Source organism: Phyllobates terribilis, unplaced genomic scaffold (genome assembly GCF_046119375.1).
Source record: "Phyllobates terribilis strain yellow unplaced genomic scaffold, ASM4611937v1 Scaffold_12__6_contigs__length_324123572, whole genome shotgun sequence".
Classification (NCBI taxonomy): domain Eukaryota; kingdom Metazoa; phylum Chordata; class Amphibia; order Anura; family Dendrobatidae; genus Phyllobates; species Phyllobates terribilis.
In genome coordinates this window covers 10,491,620-10,511,247 of record NW_027362772.1, presented here as the reverse complement: position 1 = coordinate 10,511,247, position 19,628 = coordinate 10,491,620, and the positions used below count along the sequence as shown (strand labels likewise).

The window sequence follows — 19,628 nt, the reverse complement described above, 5'->3', positions numbered from 1 at the left end:
TTTTTTTTTCCCACTTTCAGACAGTTTGTACACTTTATTACTTTGTCCCACTCTGGGACTTTCACTTTTTTTTTCTGATCGCCTGCATGGCACAGGAATGGAGCACCATCCCTATGCCATGAAGGCTGTCAGAAGTGCACAGTGTGAAGATTGCTTGGAGATGCACTGCGCATGTCCAAGCAATCTTCCTGCTCTCTGGTGACCCGGATGTTGTCATGACGACATCGGGTCGTCATGGCAACACCCGGGAAGCCGCTGCAGACTGCACTGGAAGCCGGAAGAGGAGGTGAGTATCGCCGATCACCTCCCCTTGCCCCCGCAATGCCGCGATCGATTTCGATCGACTTCGATCGCAGCATAGCAGGGGTTAATGTGCTGGGAGCGGTGCAGGACCGCTCCCTGCACATAGTACCGGGTGTCAGCTGTGACAATCAGCTGACACCCGGCGGCGATCGCGCCCGCACAGCCTGTGTGCGTGCGCGATCGCGATGACGTACTAATACGGGTCTGGGTCTTAAGTCCCAGGGCACAGACGCGTATTAGTACGTCAGATGTCATTAAGGGGTTAAAGACCTTCGCTCCTTTCTTTTTCCAATCAGACCGTTTTTATTGAACAAAACAAAGAATTACCAACATTTTGTTTTTCTTATACAAACATTGTGAGAAAAACAATAAAAAGAAAGAAAAACCAGTAACAATACAACAACCGGTGTACAATGATATAAATCCCAATATCGCTCTATAGTACAAGGTTTTGGAATAGTAATTTTACATTTGTACATAAATATCTGAAATATTCCTGACTGCTTATTTTTTTTCCCTATTGGGACATCAAAAGAAAAAGAATATATCTAAGAAGGGACAATTATATGGACTGAGACAATTATTATTCGCTGACACCTTGGGTATAAGGATATAAATTCCTGGTTTACTGTAAGGAAATGGACAAACGGTCCAGTATAGTATTTCTGAGAAGGTTTTCTGAAGCAATACCGGGGGTAATTAACCATTGTCCCATATGTGTATGGATTTCTTGACAGCGTTTCTTCATATATAAGATCCCTTTCCAAGCATAGTGTCATTTATCCTGGATTTTAGTTCTGTTATCGTTGGGGGAGAATTGTCTATCCAATGTAGTGCCAGCAACTATCTGGCTAGAATAATATTCTGGAGCTAGCTATTGCCATATGGGAGTCTGGTCTACGTCCTCTCCAAGGAGTCCTAGGATACAGATTTTAGGTTCCAACTGAAGTTGTATCCCAAATACAGATAGTACAAGAGCGATCACCACATTACAGTAGTCGTCAATATTCCTACATCATATGTATCAGGTGGGCGTCATTTTGACCGCATCTAGGGCATGTGTCATCAGTTTGTATTAAAATTTTAAATAAAATACTTGGGGATCTATATACCCTATGAATGAGAAGAATTTGGGACAATCTTTGTGACTGACAATGAAAGATTCGCTGTCAAATCCAAGTTTCCTCAGATAAAGGACCCACATCCTCCTCCCATTTTGTCTTAACTATCAAAGGATATTTACCCAAATGTAGGGCCAGTAACTGCCTATAAATAAGGGATATTAGACATTTTGTATCCACCACTGTAGCAATGGTATCTATTGGGTGATGTATATTAATCAGTATGGCGTTTATTCTAGTTGTGTGTTATATGCATGACGTATTTGCAGATACTGATAAAGCACCCTATGTGAAAGGCTAAAATCTGCCTTTATTTGTTGAAAGCTCTTGAATAATCCATTCCTTAAGAGTTGTGATACCAAACATATACCCCTATCCACACACTCACTAACATTATTTAGTTTCTGTAACTCTGGTAAGTTATAGTTGTGCCATAAAGGAGTATAGTTTTGGACTTTTCAATCCCCAGAATATTTTTACCTCTATCCCACACCTTATATATTAACTTTAGTTTAGGACATTTTAGGTCATTTTCTCCAGGAGGCCCCATATCTAGTATGGAGAATGGAAGCTTCCGCTTGGTTCCTTCCATAAGTAGGTGCCCTGAAATTCCACAATATTTGCGAGTACCCCATCCATGAAACTGCCTTAGCTGCTTTCTAGCGTTAAGCGGGTCTGCGTATGTCTGGAGGGAAGCAGATCATTTATGTTGTTTGTCAAGGAGATCAATCCGCTCAAGCAAATGGGAGACTTTAGCGGCTTTCTCTTTTAAGCCTGGATCTATGTTTTATTAGTATCCCTCGGAGGACGCATTTGAGAGCTTCCCATTGAAATGGTAAGGCAGTTTCATCATGCTCATATTTGTGAAGGAGTCTATAGTCTCAAGAAGGTCTGAGACACAGAGTGAGTCTTTCAGCAGATTATCATTTAAGTTCCCACAGTTGAAGCCTTGGTGGAGTCAGGTATATTCAGATAACAATATACAGAAGCATGATCTGACCATATAGCAATCCCTATCAGAGATGCAGGTTGCCATGTAAGCAAGTGATGGCAATTTAATGAAAAGTCTCTACGGCTATGCATATTGTGTAAAGGAGAATAATGTGTATAATCCTTTACATCTGGATGTTGTATCTTCCATACATCGACCAGTTGGAAAGGCCGGAGCACGTTTAGCAAAGCTTTTTGGTGATTTAGATTGGTGACTCCAGCCCAGGAACGCCTCTAAAGAAGGATCCAAGACAAAATGAAAGTCACCTTCAATGATGATAAGGTCCTACAGAAAATGTTTTAGTTTGTTTAAGTATTGATATCATGTCTTAATTAGGTCACAATTAGGGAGATATAAGTTTGCCAAAGTCAAAATGTTGGAATAGATGGAGATCTTAAACACCTACATCCTCTCAGTGTCAGACAGTGTTTCTACAATAGTATGCGGCAGTGATCTGTGGCGGCCTATACTCCGCACCTTAGACTTCAAAACAGCATTTGTACGGTGACGCCAAGATGAATAATATCTGTTAGTAAACGGAGGTACAGTATATGATCGCCTCTAAAGTGGGTCTCCTGAAGAAAGAGAAAATGAACGTGTTATTTATTCATATGATAAAACACTTGAGCTCCTTTCTCTCGAACATTAAGTCCTCTGACATTCAATGAACAAGTTCTGCGTTGTGTCATATTATATGAAAAAAAAGGAGGAGGAGAGAAAGACCAAGAGCAAAGAGGAGGTATAGATGGTAGATAGTAATGTCTACCGCTCAGTGGCCAAGAGGTATAGATTATGAATATATTGAACACCAGGAAGTAGCGAAACAAGCAGATCCCAATGCAAGTCCTTAACTGGGGATTGTCTTTACAGGCGTAAGTCAAACCTTCAGTCCTAGGGTTCCTATTAGGGGGAACCATAGAATATATAGCGAGCAAAGTAAAAAGGCCTGATATTACAGTAATATAATGTGAACTCAGCTTAAATGGCGTTCTAAGATATGAACTGAGACATTCTGTATAGTGGAAGAGTGGCACCGAAAACTCTATTTAGATATATCTTATTATATTCTGAAAGAAATAAGTACGCATCTGCAAACTGTCTCTCTCATCAGGGAAAACAAGAGCTCATATGATTGGCAGGTTCCTTTCCCGTCTGGGTGCATCACCATCAAATTCCTGATCCATTGAAAGCCTTCTGTGAGGTGCCGAAACTCTGTGGCAATGGTGGAGAAGGTGGCCAGGCAGATATATGAATTCTGGGAATGTCCAGGACATCACAGAATGGTCTCATGTCGCTTTGATCTTTCAAAATATAAAATGTTCAATTTTTTTCGGACCTGCAGCTGGAAAGGGTACCACAGGAGTACATCAGACCATTTTCCTAGAGAGCATCAAGTAGTGGTGTCAATACCCTTCTTTAAGCAAGTGCCATTCAGGATAGATCTGTGAGCAATTGTATGCGTTTTCCATTGAAATCACCAGGACCCAACTCCCTTGCTTTCCTCACAACGGCCTCTTTAACATTGAAAATAATGTATGTGACCGATAATGTCCCTTGGACGCTCAGGATCTGGGCCATGATTGCCTAATGTACAGTGCGCCCTGTCGATCTCCAGCTCCTTATCAATAGGGTCACCAAGGATATTATTGAATAATGTCTATAGTGTTGGCATAATCGCTTGTGCATTGATGATTTCAGGATATTATTGTGATTTTCTTGGTCATCAATGATATTAAAGAGACTGTTTATTTGCTGGCTGTGAAGATCCAGTGTTTGTTTCTCAGCATTTTGATGGCCACAACTTGTAGAACATCATCCTCTTATCTCTGTACCTTGTCAATAAGCTGTGATAGGCTAGAAGTGAGGGGACGTATTTCAGTTTTGTACGTGGTCTTCAGCCTTTGTATATATTGCTCTCTCTCTTGTTTAGTAGGGATAGACACAATATGAAATACAAATCAATTATGGCTTTCCCCATATTAAAATCCCCTGTGGCTGGGGGAGTATATTTTCCTGTGCAGCAAGCACTGCTCAGTATGTGGGCTTTGGTGAGAATACAGGGAGATTTGTGGAGATGTTTTCTTGTGAGGCCTACATTAAGAGAGAAGTTGGTGCAGGACTTACAGGCTTGAGCTGTCTGGCATCATGAGGGTTAATACTGCTTCTTTTTCCAAGCTGAGATGAGGCAGTAATGGCTCCAGAGCAGGATAAGACTTTCGATAAGAAACACTGCATATCAGATATGCTGACCGAGGTGGAGGACCTCAGATTAACTTCCGATCTCGTCTTTCTTTCCCATATCGGACGTCATGTTTAAGGCCGAAAATTGCTTATTATTCCCCCAGGAACACGGTCTGAAGAGAGTGCTCTCATTGCTATGTCCAGGCCATGTCTTTCCTGTTGATTTTCAATACGTCCGAAGGCGGCGTTGATTGGGAGCAGGATTGTGTGATGTAATAACCTTATGTGAGCCCCAGAAACGCGAGTTGTGACACCAATGGAACGGCGCCACAACAGGAGGTGCGTATGAGTGTTTTTATTTTAACAAGGCCAAACATGAGGAATAAGAAGTCGTTGTACCAAGAGAAGTGGAAAACCCCTTTAAGAAGATACAATTTTCGGTTAGAATTTAAATAGGCTTCTCCCCTGTGTGACTTCTCTGAAGTTTATTAAGAGTTGATTTCAGTGTAAAACATTTCCCACATTAAGAACATGAAAATGGCTTCTCGCCTGTGTGAGTACTTTGGTGACTAAGAAGTGAGGATTTCTTCACAAAACATTTCCCACATTCTGAACAGGAAAAAGGCTTCTCCCCTGTGTGAGTTCTCTGGTGCTTACCCAAATCTGATTTCTGTTTAAAACATTTTCCACATTCTGAACATGAAAATGGCTTCTCGTCTGTGTGAGTACTTTGGTGACTAAGAAGTGAGGATTTCTTCACAAAACATTTTCCACATTCTGAACAGGAAAAAGGCTTCTCCCCTGTGTGGGTTCTCTGGTGAATAACAAACTATGATTTCTGGTTAAAACATTTCCCACATTCTGAACATGAAAAAGGCTTCTCCCCTGTGTGGGTTCGCTGGTGGCTATCAAGAATCACTTTACGGTTAAAACATTTTCCACATTCTGAACAGGAAAAAGGTTTCTCCCCTGTGTGAGTTCTCTGGTGCTTACCCAAATCTGATTTCTGTTTAAAACATTTCCCACATTCTGAACAGGAAAAAGGTTTCTCCCCTGTGTGAGTTCTCTGGTGCGTAACCAAACCTGATTTCTGGTTAAAACATTTTCCACATTCTGAACAGGAAAAAGGCTTCTCCCCTGTGTGAGTTCTCTGGTGATTGACCAAATCAAATTTCTGTTTAAAACATTTTCCACATTCTGAACAGGAAAAAGGCTTCTCCCCTGTATGAGTTCTCTGGTGCTTAAGCAAATCTGATTTATAGTTAAAACATTTTCCACATTCTGAACAGGAAAAAGGCCTCTCCCCTGTGTGAGCTCTCTGGTGCTTAAGCAAATATGATTTCTGGAAAAACATTTCCCACATTCTGAACAGGAAAAAGGCTTCTACCCTGTATGAGTTCTCTGGTGCTTAAGCAAATCTGATTTCTGGATAAAACATTTCCCACATTCTGAACAGGAAAAAGGCCTCTCCCCTGTGTGAGTTCTCTGGTGATAGACCAAATCTAATTTCTGGTTAAAACATTTCCCACATTCTGAACAGGAAAAAGGCTTCTCCCCTGTGTGGGTTCTCTGGTGGCTATCAAGAATCGCTTTACGGTTAAAACATTTCCCACATTCTGAACAGGAAAAAGGCTTCTCCCCTGTGTGAGTTCTCTGATGTCTGATAAAACTTGATTTCAATGTAAAACATTTTCCACATTTTGAACAAGAAAATGGCTTCTCTCCTGTGTGGGTTTTCTGGTGGTTATCAAGATGCGCTTTCTGGTTAAAACATTTCCCACATTCTGAGCATGAAAAAGGATTCTCCTCTGTGTGAGTTCTCTGATGTCTGATAAACCTTGATTTCTCTGTAAAACATTTTCCACATTCGGAACAAGAAAATGGCTTCTTCTTTGAGTGACTTCTCTGGTGATTAACAAGATTTGATTTCTGATTAAAACATTTCCCACACTTGAAACAAAAAAATCTTTTCTCCGCTGTGTGAATGTTTTGATGCTTAAGAAAACTATTTCCATATTCTGAACGTGAAAATGGCTTCTTTGCTTTAGGAGCAGTTTGTTTTTTAATGCTTATTTTGTGACTATGACTTTCCTTAGAAGTCGGTAATGAATCAGAAGACAGGACCTGTTTCATAGGATCAGATGAGAGATCTTTGCTGTGAAGGGATGATGGGATATCTGGAGTAATGTCATTCACTTCAATTGTATCCTGTGGGATCTCAAGATCATCTGATTTAAAAACTGAAGATGTCAGCTGTCCCTCTGATCTCCTGGTACAGTCATCTGCCAAGAATAAAACCAATTATTATTTTTGAATAAAATATTCTTGAAATTTATATTTTTTAACATTTCTACTTAAACTATCCGTAAAAAGGGTAAGTTCTGTAAATATATTGAATTATTTACCAAGACAATGACAGTCCCCAGTCTAATAGAAAACCTCATAGCATGAACCAGTAGAGCGTGATGTTCAACTGTTTGTTCATTCTGCCTCCAAAATATGGAATAAAAAGCCACCAAACAATGTTATGTAGGTGAAAATAATACCAATAAAAACTTCTACTCATCTCACAAAAAACAAGTCTCCACTCAGGTCCATCATTTGTCAGTGGAAAAACAGAGATTTTCACATTATTAGTGGCTCAAAGGCTCTTGAAAAGCAACTTTGTTTCTATAAACCAATCCAGCAATATCCGCTCTCCCACAGTCAGATCTCCCCCTCTCTTCCGAGCCTTGCAGTGCGTCCAAACCACATTTATCATCCATGTATTTGGAATTACTATAGTGAGAAGAACCCTCTTCATTTACGGTGTGTGTCTCCTGGAGCACAATCTGGGCACTATGTGTTGGGGAATAAAATGGCCTATTTGTACTGTGTGCTAATTTTCGGAAAGTGACTGTGGAGTCAAAGTAGTGACAACTTCTAAAGATTAATTCATTGAGGGTCATAATTTTCAAAATGGAGTCAATGTATGAGAATTTCTACTGCTCTGATTTTCTGACATTTTGTATGGTGTGGTGTGTCCCATATCCTCTGGGACCTGCTCCGGCGACGTCTGCTTCTGTCACCAGGTGCTGTCCTATTTATTCTGCAGGCGGTGCTGGTGACTGAGAAGACGTCGGGACCAAAAGTTCTGGGCGGCGCAGGCTCTGTACAGCCACTTAGATTAGTTTGCATGGGACCAGTAGTACCATCCAGTCTGGCAGTATGGGTGTGTGTGCTGTCCAGCTGGAGTAATCTGCTCCCTGCTTCAGCTATTTGGAAAGCACCGCACCCTACTAAAGCTGGAAGCATATTGCCGGAAGCTGCCAGATCCAGCCTTGTTCTCCTCTGGTTCAGTCCTCTGTGCTCAGCTCCCGGCTTGTGTATTTGTTTCCTGTTGTGACCTCGGCCCATTTACTGACTATTTTTGCGTATTCTGATTTTGTATTTTCTCTGCCCTCCTGGTTCTGGCTACCGGACTATTCTTCTTCCCATCTCACTCCAAAGAACAGCAAGTAACACTATGGCCCAAGCCTAGGGGTAACTGTTTAAGTCCAGATCCATAAGGAAGGATTAAAGGGTAATGGGCAAAACTGTGACTATAGATAATAACACCGACTGAAATGATCAAGCTGAACAGTCTTCTTCGGTAAAAAAAACCTTCAGTCTGTAACTGTAACTACTAGGTAGTTAAAGACTCACATAGGTGAGGGAGGCCGATCCGACCCCAAATAAACTATCATACAGAATGAACATGTAAAAAATAATACAACAATAAAAATATATGTTACATCCCCAACACCAATGTATGTATGAAGGGAGAAATCCAACACTAAACCGGAGTTGCACTCATTTATGGTGGACCATTGGAGCTACTATGAGTTCTGACCAGAAGAGTAGAGAAAGTATTAGTGCCCCCATTTCAGGAGAGATTGTGCAGGAATCTGAATTCCTTAGGATTGAAAACATAATGGAATTTATGATGTAGAGTGAATTCATGAAACCAGGGCTCGAGCCATGCCACCACATCTCCTGCAGGCGGGAATAGATGTATATTACAACCATCAGCCACGCACAGCTTAGAGATATATCATGGCACAGGTGTAATGTTTTTTATGCAGTTTATCGCAATCCTGTTCGAAGTTAGTTGGTTTTAAAAGAAATTGAAAAGTCGGGATAAAGGGAAACTCCGTTGTTATTGTGCAGAAATTCACACTTGGCCCTCACTGCACATTTATTGTTGTCGAACAAAAAAGTGAAGTTTGGCCAGAAAGACTGGACCTGGTCTTGTAGGGACCATATGAGCACATTCAGCCGCACAGAAGGGAGAGAAGGTAGATTCATCCAATAAGATATCAGGGATCTAGGAAGCCAACAGCATCATCACCCTCTGCTTTCTCTTACAGGCTCATTATAATATTTTCCTTCAAGTGATTTTCTCACTTGTCAGCACTTTCTACGTACGCTGTCATTTGGCTTTGTAGTTTACAGATCTGGGCAGGTAACGGTCAGCGTCTATTAATCTCAAGGGGTAGGTGTATCCTTCAGGTTGTAAGTTCTATAGAAAAGGGCTTTCACAATTACACAAAGTAAATTGAATATTTTCGGACGGAGGAGAATGTTGTGGTCTAGCGGCAAAATGGTGATCACACGATTGTGATACGGCCGGACTACACAACCGATAAAGCAGCCACAGCCGGTGACTGAGAAGAATCTGTGACTTCTCTGCATTTAGTGGTCACTACTCACCTGGGTAGTCATATGAAGGAATTTCCTCTTTACACCGCTCATCACCCCTCACATTTGTCTCTGTAGTATTAATATGGGACAGATCTTCACCCTGAAACAAATATTATAAAAGTCACAGACAGAAGGAGAAGTCACATCTATGATCAGCTCTAATCTTGCCATCTCCACCAGTCTCATTACACAAGTATAAAACATAATAATGGTGGATAAAACAAGACTGAAGACATGACTTTTACAGCCATCTACACATCATAGGGGAGATCTCATGACATCTTCTCTCCATCTACCTGATGATCCTGAGGAACATTGGGATCTTCTTGTTTACAGTCCTGTGGAAGAAGAGGACGGGGACATCTCTCTGGTGTCCTCTTACTGGATAGATCTGGAGGAAACACATACAGGGACTGAATTCATTCTTTACATACAGATAATTATAGGCCGTGTGTATTTAGTCCTGTCTATTATCTGGTGATGTGAGGGGCTGGGGAACCTCCATCATGATGTCCTTGTACAGATCTTTGTGTCCTTCTAAATACTCCCACTCCTCCATGGAGAAATAGACAGCGACATCCTGACACCTTATAGGAACCTGACACATACAATGATACCGTCACCCCCTCGATCCCTCCATAGCGTTACTGTATAATGTCCCAGCATTCCCAGCAGTGTCACCTCTCCAGTCAGCAGCTCAATCATCTTGTAGGCGAGTTCTAGGATCTGGTCATTGATGTCCTCATGTATCAGGAGGTGAGGTGGAGGCTCCGTGATTAATCTCTGGTTATGGAGAGACACATTAATAAATCTCACTACAGACATTTCCAGAGTCCTCACCTCTCCAGTTCTGTCCATCTGTTATTCCCATAGATAAGAATGATGTAATGTGACGTCATCAGAATCTCTCACCTCTCCAGTAAGCCGGAAGAGGATCTCTAGGGTGAGGTGTAATATCCTCTCCACCATCTTGTCCCTGTCCATATCCATCTTTGATAGGTAAATCAGGAAAATTTTCTTATATAGACGATCTTCACTGAGAGGATCCGGTATTGTAGAGACCTGAACGAGAAGAAGATGAGCCGATATAACATCATAAAAATCCTGTGTAATAATACAATTACTGGAGACAATAAGGGAAACATATGAGGAGATTTATTATTTTTTATTTAGTTTTTTCTTTACATCTAGTAATAAAACCTACATATTTTAGGCCACAGACAACAAGCAGTTTCTTCCTTGAAGTCTGCAGCTGAATACGTTTCTCATAGACTCACCTTCCATAACGCTAATTCTCGTCTAATTTTCCGTCACTGGAATTGGCATTAGCAATACTGCAGGAGATATTTATTTCACGTGACATGAGAAATAACTACTTCATGATGAGGCAACATCTTCTACTACGGATCTAAAACCATATTTGGAGACAGTCCGTCACTGACTACATCACCACTGGCCGTCTGTATGAATGTTTCCAGTCTTCCCCGAACTGTAATCTTCTATCAAGTTAGATCTCGTGTCTGATTCACACACAGAAGTTTGAGGCTTTTATAAAAGCTGTTTTGTTTGCACAAATGCCGCGGACAGAAATTATTTGATACTAAAGTCTACATGTACAGTGTATTATAGGTTTTATTTCTACCCTTAGGCTTTCCTATATTACAAGAAAAAACCCAGAAAAAAAGCAGATATTAAAAGGTTTCAAAAGAAAATTTGCACCAACAATTCTTGTAAAAAGAAAAAACATGCAAAAAGCAGAAGACACATTTTGTAATTTTTTAACATGTTATGAAATCTTTTGGGCACCAGAACATAGAAGTACACCTCAGGGATGGCGCAGGTGCAGCTGCAATAAAATCCCTGGCAGTTTAACCACTTGCTCCTGCAAAAAGCAAACATGGCATCTAAGAAGGTGTGACAGAGTTCGGCTGAATGCCCTCCTCCCCCAAGTACTGGGCCTGTAATGTACAAAAGTCTATTAGGCCGGGCCAGAGGCAGAGTTACATAACTTACTTTTTAACGCCTCCATAAACATTAGACTAAAGTTACATGGAAGCACTGATTTTGGTCGACTATATAATGTATTTGGGGACCTTCCTACAGATGCAGTCAGTCATACAAACCACAGGAAAGCTGGAATATTTGTGTATGGGGGAGTCGGGAGAGATAGCCGTCTGCCAAATGATCCTTCAGCCAACACTTATCTGATGTGTATGGGGCAGTTAGTATTACACAGACAGGCAGTGATAATACACGGCACTACAGTAGTACAGTGCATCACCTGAGCAATCAAAGGCTTCTGTGTTGTATGATCGCATTAATGAGTTATTTTAAAAAGTTTATAAAAAAGGTTTAAAAAATTTTTTAAAGTGAAAATATCACAGTTTTAGCAAAAATAAATATTTGTCACTATAAGGAAAACATGCATATAATGAGAAAATGGAAAGGGAGGTAAGCTCACTGTTTATTTAATGCACCTTGTCTGAAGAAAACAGCATGACCAGCCCTGGTCAGGGACTGTGAAGACCCGGGGTCTTCTGTGGGCGTAAAGCTACTCAAACAACACAGGGTGAGGGTAAAACAGAGTGGCAATACTTTATTGAACCACAAAGTGGACATTAAACATACAGAACAATCCAGCAAATACCCAAGATGGTACATTACACAGTCTCATCCTTCCATCTCCGCCCGCCTGGGATAGAACAGCTGCGACTTTGGAGACTTCCAGGGCCAACTACCTAAACCAGTAGCCCTCCGCTTCTGGTGGGCCCCCACAGAGAGAAGGTAGCGGCAAGCTTAGGAAGTCAACAGTCCATCGAAGTACAAGACCAGGAGACCCGATGGTCCCATCCTGGCCTCTCCGAGAGTTTCCATGGGACCAGGCGACCAGTGGGTCCCTCCTGGCAACTCCAAATGTCTTCATGGGTTCTAGGTGACCGGTGGGTCCCTCCTAGCAACACCAAAACAGCATATCCATGGGACTTTTTCGTCCTCTCCTGGACTTCCCAAAAGTATTCATGGTCTCTCTGATGGTTAATGGAGCAGATCTGAAACTTTCCAGTGAGGGCTGATACCCTTTGACTAGAATCATGTAGAATACAAATCTGTGTCTCTTTAGATGCCATGTAATTCATCTACTTTCCTGAAGGATGTCTCCCATTCTCCTTCCAAAGTCCTTCTGATGTTCCGTAATTCTCTGTCCCAAATTTCATTTTGTCTACAGCACTACAGACACCCCTGTTTATATTTACATCTGTGTGAGGTCATAAAGCCCAGGTATAGGTGCAGGTATCACCTATCATTGTTTGAGCTAATCTATTTACATAGTTGGTATCACAGGGGCTGTTGTAAATAAACTTTCAGCTGACTTAGTACAATTTGTCATTAGCACAGTAAGCATGATTGCTTCCAAACGAATAGAATTCAGCATTCAGGGTTATACAAATGCTATGACCTTTTTGATCAGCAAGAGAAATACAGCCCCTGACGAAGCTACTGTAGTAGTGATATGCGTAGGGCTTACCTCTCTGCAGTGGACTCCCTCCATAGGTATCTATGCCCTACGTGTATCGCTACTACAGTAGCTTCGTCAGGGGTCGTATGTTTTTTAACCACTTGTGTGTCCCTACATGAAATAAAGTTGCTATTGTATTTATTATTTGTAGTAATTCTTATTATTTTTGGATGTGCATTATCTCACTGTGCAAGCTTTTCTCTACCTACTTCTTTATGTGCTTTGTTGCACAGTTACCATTGCACCCCGTATCATATTTCAGTGATTTAGATTGTGTGGTGCCGACTGCCAAATATCTTAATAGATTAATGTCTTCTAATACATTTTTTTAGCGGACCTGACGTGCATCCCACGTATTGTAGTTAACTCTCTATACACTCTATTAAATAAATGACCCCCTATAGTGTTACAATTGATGAAATTGAGTATTGGAAATTGGTGTACCGTTAGGTTTTCTTCAAATGTGTTGGTTTTATTAACATAGTTGCATGCTTTACAGGGTGTATGGCCACATTTAAAAAACCCCTTATAGGATAACCAAGTTACATTGTGCTTGATATTTGTTTCTTGCTTATTCCGACTGGTGTAGAAGCCTTTTTGGATCCAAAGCTCAAACAAAATATGCAAAAGAATTTACAAAGTCTGGATGATGCTATCTCAGACATCAAAAACACTACGTTTGAGAGAGATATCAAAGACTACGAGTCAAATTCAATTTACACATGGAAATGAAACAAACCAGGAGCTACTGTTCTGAAATACAGGTCACACAATAAATTCAAAGGAAATAGAGGAGAGCGGAGGTCAGCTTCACAAATCCTAATGTGTCCATGGGTTCCTCTAATTATAATTCTCTGAGGACTTATCTGATGCATCAGTGGGATCAACTAAAGAAAGATGGAACAAAAATAAATTCTCAAGAACGCCCCACAATCCAGCACAAAACAACGGGCGGGCAGAAAGCTCAAACGTGCCCGGACATGTGCATTCCATGCCGGAGGGCATCACGGTCTCCTATCTGCGCATGCGCATGTCCGGAAGCATGCGTTCCATGCCGGATCGCATATGGTATTGGATTGCATACCACCAACATAGAAAAATCCTATCTCTGATATCAGCGTCATGGGAAACTAAAAACAAGTACTGCACATCCTCCCATCATGTAATAGGCATGTAAATCTACTTTATCACTACAAAAATTATGGGATGGTGGCCCACAGTATATTCCTAAATGGTCAAACTTGACCTCTATTGCACAATTAGAGATACACAAGGATCACCACACTTGTTAATGACGAAATAGTATAAGTGGAATATAATTGATAAGTAATAATTCTGATATAGAAGCTCAGATATCTCAGTGAAGTACAACATATGTAAACCCCATTCACAGGGAACTGACTAGCAATGGGTAGAGCATAAAATCCAAAAATATAATCCAGAATGGGGCTGTATTCACACAAAACAGGCATAGGAAATTTGCTCATTGAGTCCCTTATGGGATAGTGAATCCAGTCTAACAATCCACTCACTTTCCTTTCAGAGGACACATCTATTGTGATCACCTCCTCTCACATTGGGTTTAACCACCTCAATGATACAAAAGGAGAGGTCTCCGGGTTCACCTCAATGTGCACTGTTCATGTGTCTCACTAATGGGATCTCCCGACCATGGCGTATATCGCCCAAATGCTCCCCTACTCTCCTTCTAGACACCCTCTTAATCTTGTCTACATATTCTAGGGGGCAGGTGCATGTGGCCATATATACTAGTCCTGAGGTTTTACAGCTGGAATAATCCCACTGGAAAAAGATTTTAACCATGGAGGAACTTGAGAAAGATTTACATGGTCTCAATCCAATTACATGTACAACATTCTCCAGAGCTAAAGAAACCACAGATTCTTCTATCTAGCCAAGACCCCTTGGGTGCAAGACCAACCCTTTCTAAAAGTTATTGTGGGAGTAGATTCCATAGCACCCTCAGGTCCGGGTCGACCACAAATATATCCCAGTGTTTTCTGAGGATATGAAAGATACAGTCACTCTGATTGTCATAAGTTTTTCTTACTCGTGTAGTCCAATCTACTTCTTGGTCTCTTGGATTGGTATGGAGGAGTGTCTCTCTCTCCCATTTTTCTGCAAACGATGATGCGGAATCGAAAATGTACCATGAGTACCCTTTATCCCTTAATCTGGTGTTCAGGTCTATTGCCTGTATATTAAAATCTGTGACATTCGAGCAGTACCTTCTCAACCGTAAAAATTGGCCCTTGGGTTTTCCTCTTTGTATGGGGATGGGGGTGGTGGTTATCACACTTCAATAGTTTATTAGTGCTTGAAGGTTTATGGTAGATGAGTGTCCCTAGGGTCCCATTTCAATCTTTCTTGATCAGTACATACAGGAAAGGCAACTGGTAATAATTGGTGTTGGTCTGCTCCTTTAAACAAAATGTACTTTTCAGGTTATCCCCCCAGCACCCTCACTTATCTTCCCTTCTTTTGAGGCCCACAGAGTCAGACTCTACCGGCCATTTTCCCTGCGAGTGGCGGTTGTGTATCGCCCTCCGGGCTCTTCCCGTCAGTTTGTGGATCATTTTGCCACTTGGCTTCCAAACTTTCTATGCTATGACATCCCCACCCTCATCATGGGAGACTTTAACATCCCAATTGGCGATTCCGTCTCCCCATCTGCAGCTCATCTTTTATCACTAGCTTCCTCCTTCAGCCTTTCACAGCTTGCTAATTCTCCTACACATGATGGAAATACTCTTGACTTAATCTTCGCCCGGCTCTGTTTAATACATGACTTTACTAACGCTCCTCTTCCGCTCTTTGATCACAACCTTCATTCTCTGTCAAGTACTGTCCCCCTGCTCAAGACACCCCCACTCTCCACTCTTACAGAAATATACAATCCATTAACACCCAGAAATCTATGAAAAAGTTGCAAACATCATTGGCCCCAATCTCCTCCCTCTCATGTCCCGACTCTGCACTGAAGCATTATAACGAAACATTGCAATGTGCCCTGGATGAAGCCGCACCTCCTACATAGAGAACAACTCGGCGCAGATGAGGACAACCCTGGAACACGCCGCAAACATGTCTTCTCCAGCGGTGCTCCAGGTGCGCTGAACGGCTGTGGAGAAAATCTAATCTGCCCGAAGATTTCCTCCATTATAAATTTATGCTTAAAACCTATAACTCCGCCCTTCACCTCTCCAAACAATCCTACTTTAATAAACTCATCATCTCACGGTCCAATAATGCTAAACGCCTGTTTGACACGTTTCACTCTCTCCTCAATCAAACAGCACAAGGCCCGACCACCGACCTCAGTGCTGACGATCTGGACAATTATTTCAAAGAAAAATTTAACCATATCAGACGGGAAATTTTCTCCCAATCCTCAAATGTAACGCATGCTCCTCCCTCCCACACTGCATCTTGCTCATTTTCTGAATTGGAACCAGTCACGGAAGAAGAAGAAAAAAACCATCCCTGGACGAGAACTGTGCTGCTAACTACAGACCTGTCTCCAATCTTCCCTTTATCTCTAAACTCCTGGAACGCCTCATCCATTCCCGTCTGATCCGCTATCTCTCAGATAACTCTCTTCTTGACCCTTTACAATCTGGTTTCCGCTCTTTACATTCTACTGAAACTGCCCTCACTAAAGTCTCTAATGATCTACTAACAGCCAAATCAAATGGTCACTACTCCCTGCTGATTCTCCCAGATCTCTCTGCATCATTCGACACTATGGATCACCAGCTCGTCCTCACTATGCTAAGCACTATCGGCCTCAAGGACACCCTTCTCTCTTGGTTCTCCTCCTATCTCTCTGACCTCTCCTTCACTGTGTCTTTTGCCGGCTCCTCCTCCTCTCTCCTTGCCCTTATTGTCGGGGTTCCTCAATGATCAGTACTAGGCACCCTTCTTTTCTCCTTATACATCGCTCCTATGGGACAATCAGCAGATTCGGTTTTAAGAACCATCTCTATGCTGATGACCCAATCATACACCTCTTCTCCAAACATCACCCCTGACTTATTACAAAACACCAGTGATTGTCTTTCTGCTGTGTCTAAAACTATGTCCTCCCTCTATCTAAAATTGAATTTGTCAAAAACTGAACTACTCGTATTTCCTCCCTCCACTAACCTACAGTACAGACCAAAAGTTTGGACACACCTTCTCATTTAAAGATTTTTCTGTATTTTCATGACTATGAAAATTGTACATTCACACTGAAGGCATCAAAACTATAAATTAACACATGTGGAATTATAAACTTAACAAAAAAGTGTGAAACAACTGAAAATATGTCTTATATTCTAGGTTCTTCAAAGTAGCCAACTTTTGCTTTGATGACTGCTTTTCACACTCTTGGCATTCTCTTGATGAGCTTCAAGAGGTAGTGACCGGAAATGGTCTTCCAACAATCTTGAAGGAGTTCCCAGAGATGTTTAGCACTTGTTGGCCCTTTTGCCTTCACTCTGCGGTCCAGCTCACCCCAAACCATCTTGATTGGGTTCAGGTCTGGTGACTGTGGAGGACAGCTCATCTGGCGTAGCACCCAATCACTCTCCTACTTGGTCAAATAGCCCTTATACAGCCTGGAGATGTGTTTGGGGTCATTGTCCTGTTGAAAAAGAAATGATGGTCCAACTAAACGCAAACCGGATGGAATAGAATGCCGCTGCGCTGCAAGATGCTGTGGTAGCCATGCTGGTTCAGTATGCCTTCAATTTTGAATAAATCCCCAACAGTGTCACCAGCAAAGCACCCCCACACAATCACACCTCCTCCTCCATGCTTCACGGTGGTAACCAAGGATGTAGAGTCCATCCGTTCATCTTTTCTGCGTCGCACAAAGACACGGTGGTTGGAACCAAAGATCTCAAATTTGGATTCATCAGACCATAGCACAGATTTCCTCTGGTCTAATGTCCATTCCTTGTGCTCTTTAGCCCAAACAAGTCTCTTCTGCTTGTTGCCTGTCCTTAGCAGTGGTTTCCTAGCAGCTATTTTACCATGAAGGCCTGCTGCACAAGTCTCCTCTTTACAGTTGTTGAAGAGATGTGTCTGCTGCTAGAACTCTGTGTGACATTGACCTGGTCTCTAATCTGAGCTGCTGTTAACCTGCGATTTCTGAGGCTGGTGACTCGGATAAACTTATCCTCAGAAGCAGAGGTGACTCCCGGTCTTCCTTTCCTGTGGCGGTCCTCATGTGAGCCAGTTTCTTTGCAGCACTTGATGGTTTTTGCAATTGCACTTGGGGACACTTTCAAAGGTGGCCCAATTTTTCAGACTGACTGACCTTCATTTCTTAAAGTAATGATGGCCACTCGTTTTTCTTTATTTAGCTGCTTTTTTCTTGCCATAATACAAATTCTAACAGTCTATTCAATAGGACTATCAGGTGTGTATCCACCAGACTTCTGCACAACACAACTGATGGTCCCAACCCCATTTGTAAGGCAAAAAATCCCACTTATTAAACCTGACAGGGCACATCTGTGAAGTCAAAACCATTTCCGGTGACTACCTCTTGAAGCTCATCAAGAGAATGCCAAGAGTGTGCAAAGCAGTCATCAAAGCAAAAGGTGGCTACTTTGAAGAACCTAGAATATAAGACATATTTTCAGTTGTTTCACACTTTTTTGTTAAGTATATAATTCCACATGTGTTAATTCATAGTTTTGATGCCTTCAGTGTGAATGTACAATTTACATAGTCATGAAAATACAGAAAAATCTAAATGAGAAGGTGTGTCCAAACTTTTGGTCTGTACTGTACCTGTGCCCAATATTGCCGCTTCAGTTTGTGGCTCCACCATTACTCCCCAGTAACAAGCCCACTGGTTTGTCTTGGGGTCATACTCGATTCAGATTTTGTCTTCACACCTCACATCAAATCACTCGCTCGTGTCATCTACACCTCAAAAACTTCTCTAGAATCAGAAATTTTCTTACCTTTGACTCGGTAAAAACTCTCACTGTAGGTCTTATTCATTCTCCTCTGGACTATTGTAACTCTTTACTAATCTGTCTCCCTCTTTCTAAACAGTCCCCTCTCCAATCCATCCTCAACGAATGCAGCCAGGATCATATTCCTCACTAACCGATACACCGATGCCTCTTCCCTGTGCCAGTCATTGCACTGGTTGCCCATCCAATACAGAGTTCAATATAAACTTATCACTCTCACCCACAAAGCGCTCCATGCTTCAGCACCCCCCTACATCTCCTCCTTCATCTCAGTCTACCACCCTTCCCGTGCCCTCCGTTCTGCTAATAACTTTAAACTAAAATCCTCCGTAATACGAACTTCCCACTCCCGTATCCAAGATTTCTCGCGTGCTGCACCAATTCTTTGGAATGCAGTACCCAGGACAATTCGATTAATTCCCAATACCCACAGTTTTAAGAGTGCCGTAAAAACCCATTTCTTTAAACTGACATATCGCCTAAACACACTTATCTAACTGTCCCAGTTTGGCCCATATTAAAATTTTCTTCAAAATCATGCTCATACAATCCATGCACTGATTAGCCTCTGTCTGTACTGTACGCATACTGGCTGGCGACCAGTTCATGTAGTGTTATGTACTTACCCTATTTACTATATTAAGGCTGTATTATAGAATATATCTACATTTTACCTCTTGTGTCTCCCTATTTCCTTATAGACTGTAAGCTTGCGACCCTCACTCCTTTTAATATCTGAGTTATGCTTATTCTGTAAAGTCTGTATTGTCTGTATAAGTCCCCCCTAAAATTGTAAAGTG

The 19,628-nt window shown here is 41.7% G+C and overlaps 1 protein-coding gene and 1 pseudogene across 1 annotated transcript in view; one reads left to right on the top strand and one right to left on the bottom strand.

Annotated features, from left to right (window-relative positions):
• The window catches only part of LOC141171898 (uncharacterized), an 819,676-nt gene that overhangs the window by 653,202 nt on the left and 146,846 nt on the right, over window positions 1–19,628 (top strand). The window lies entirely within an intron of this gene.
• LOC141171895 (uncharacterized) lies at window positions 594–10,361 on the bottom strand (annotated as a pseudogene).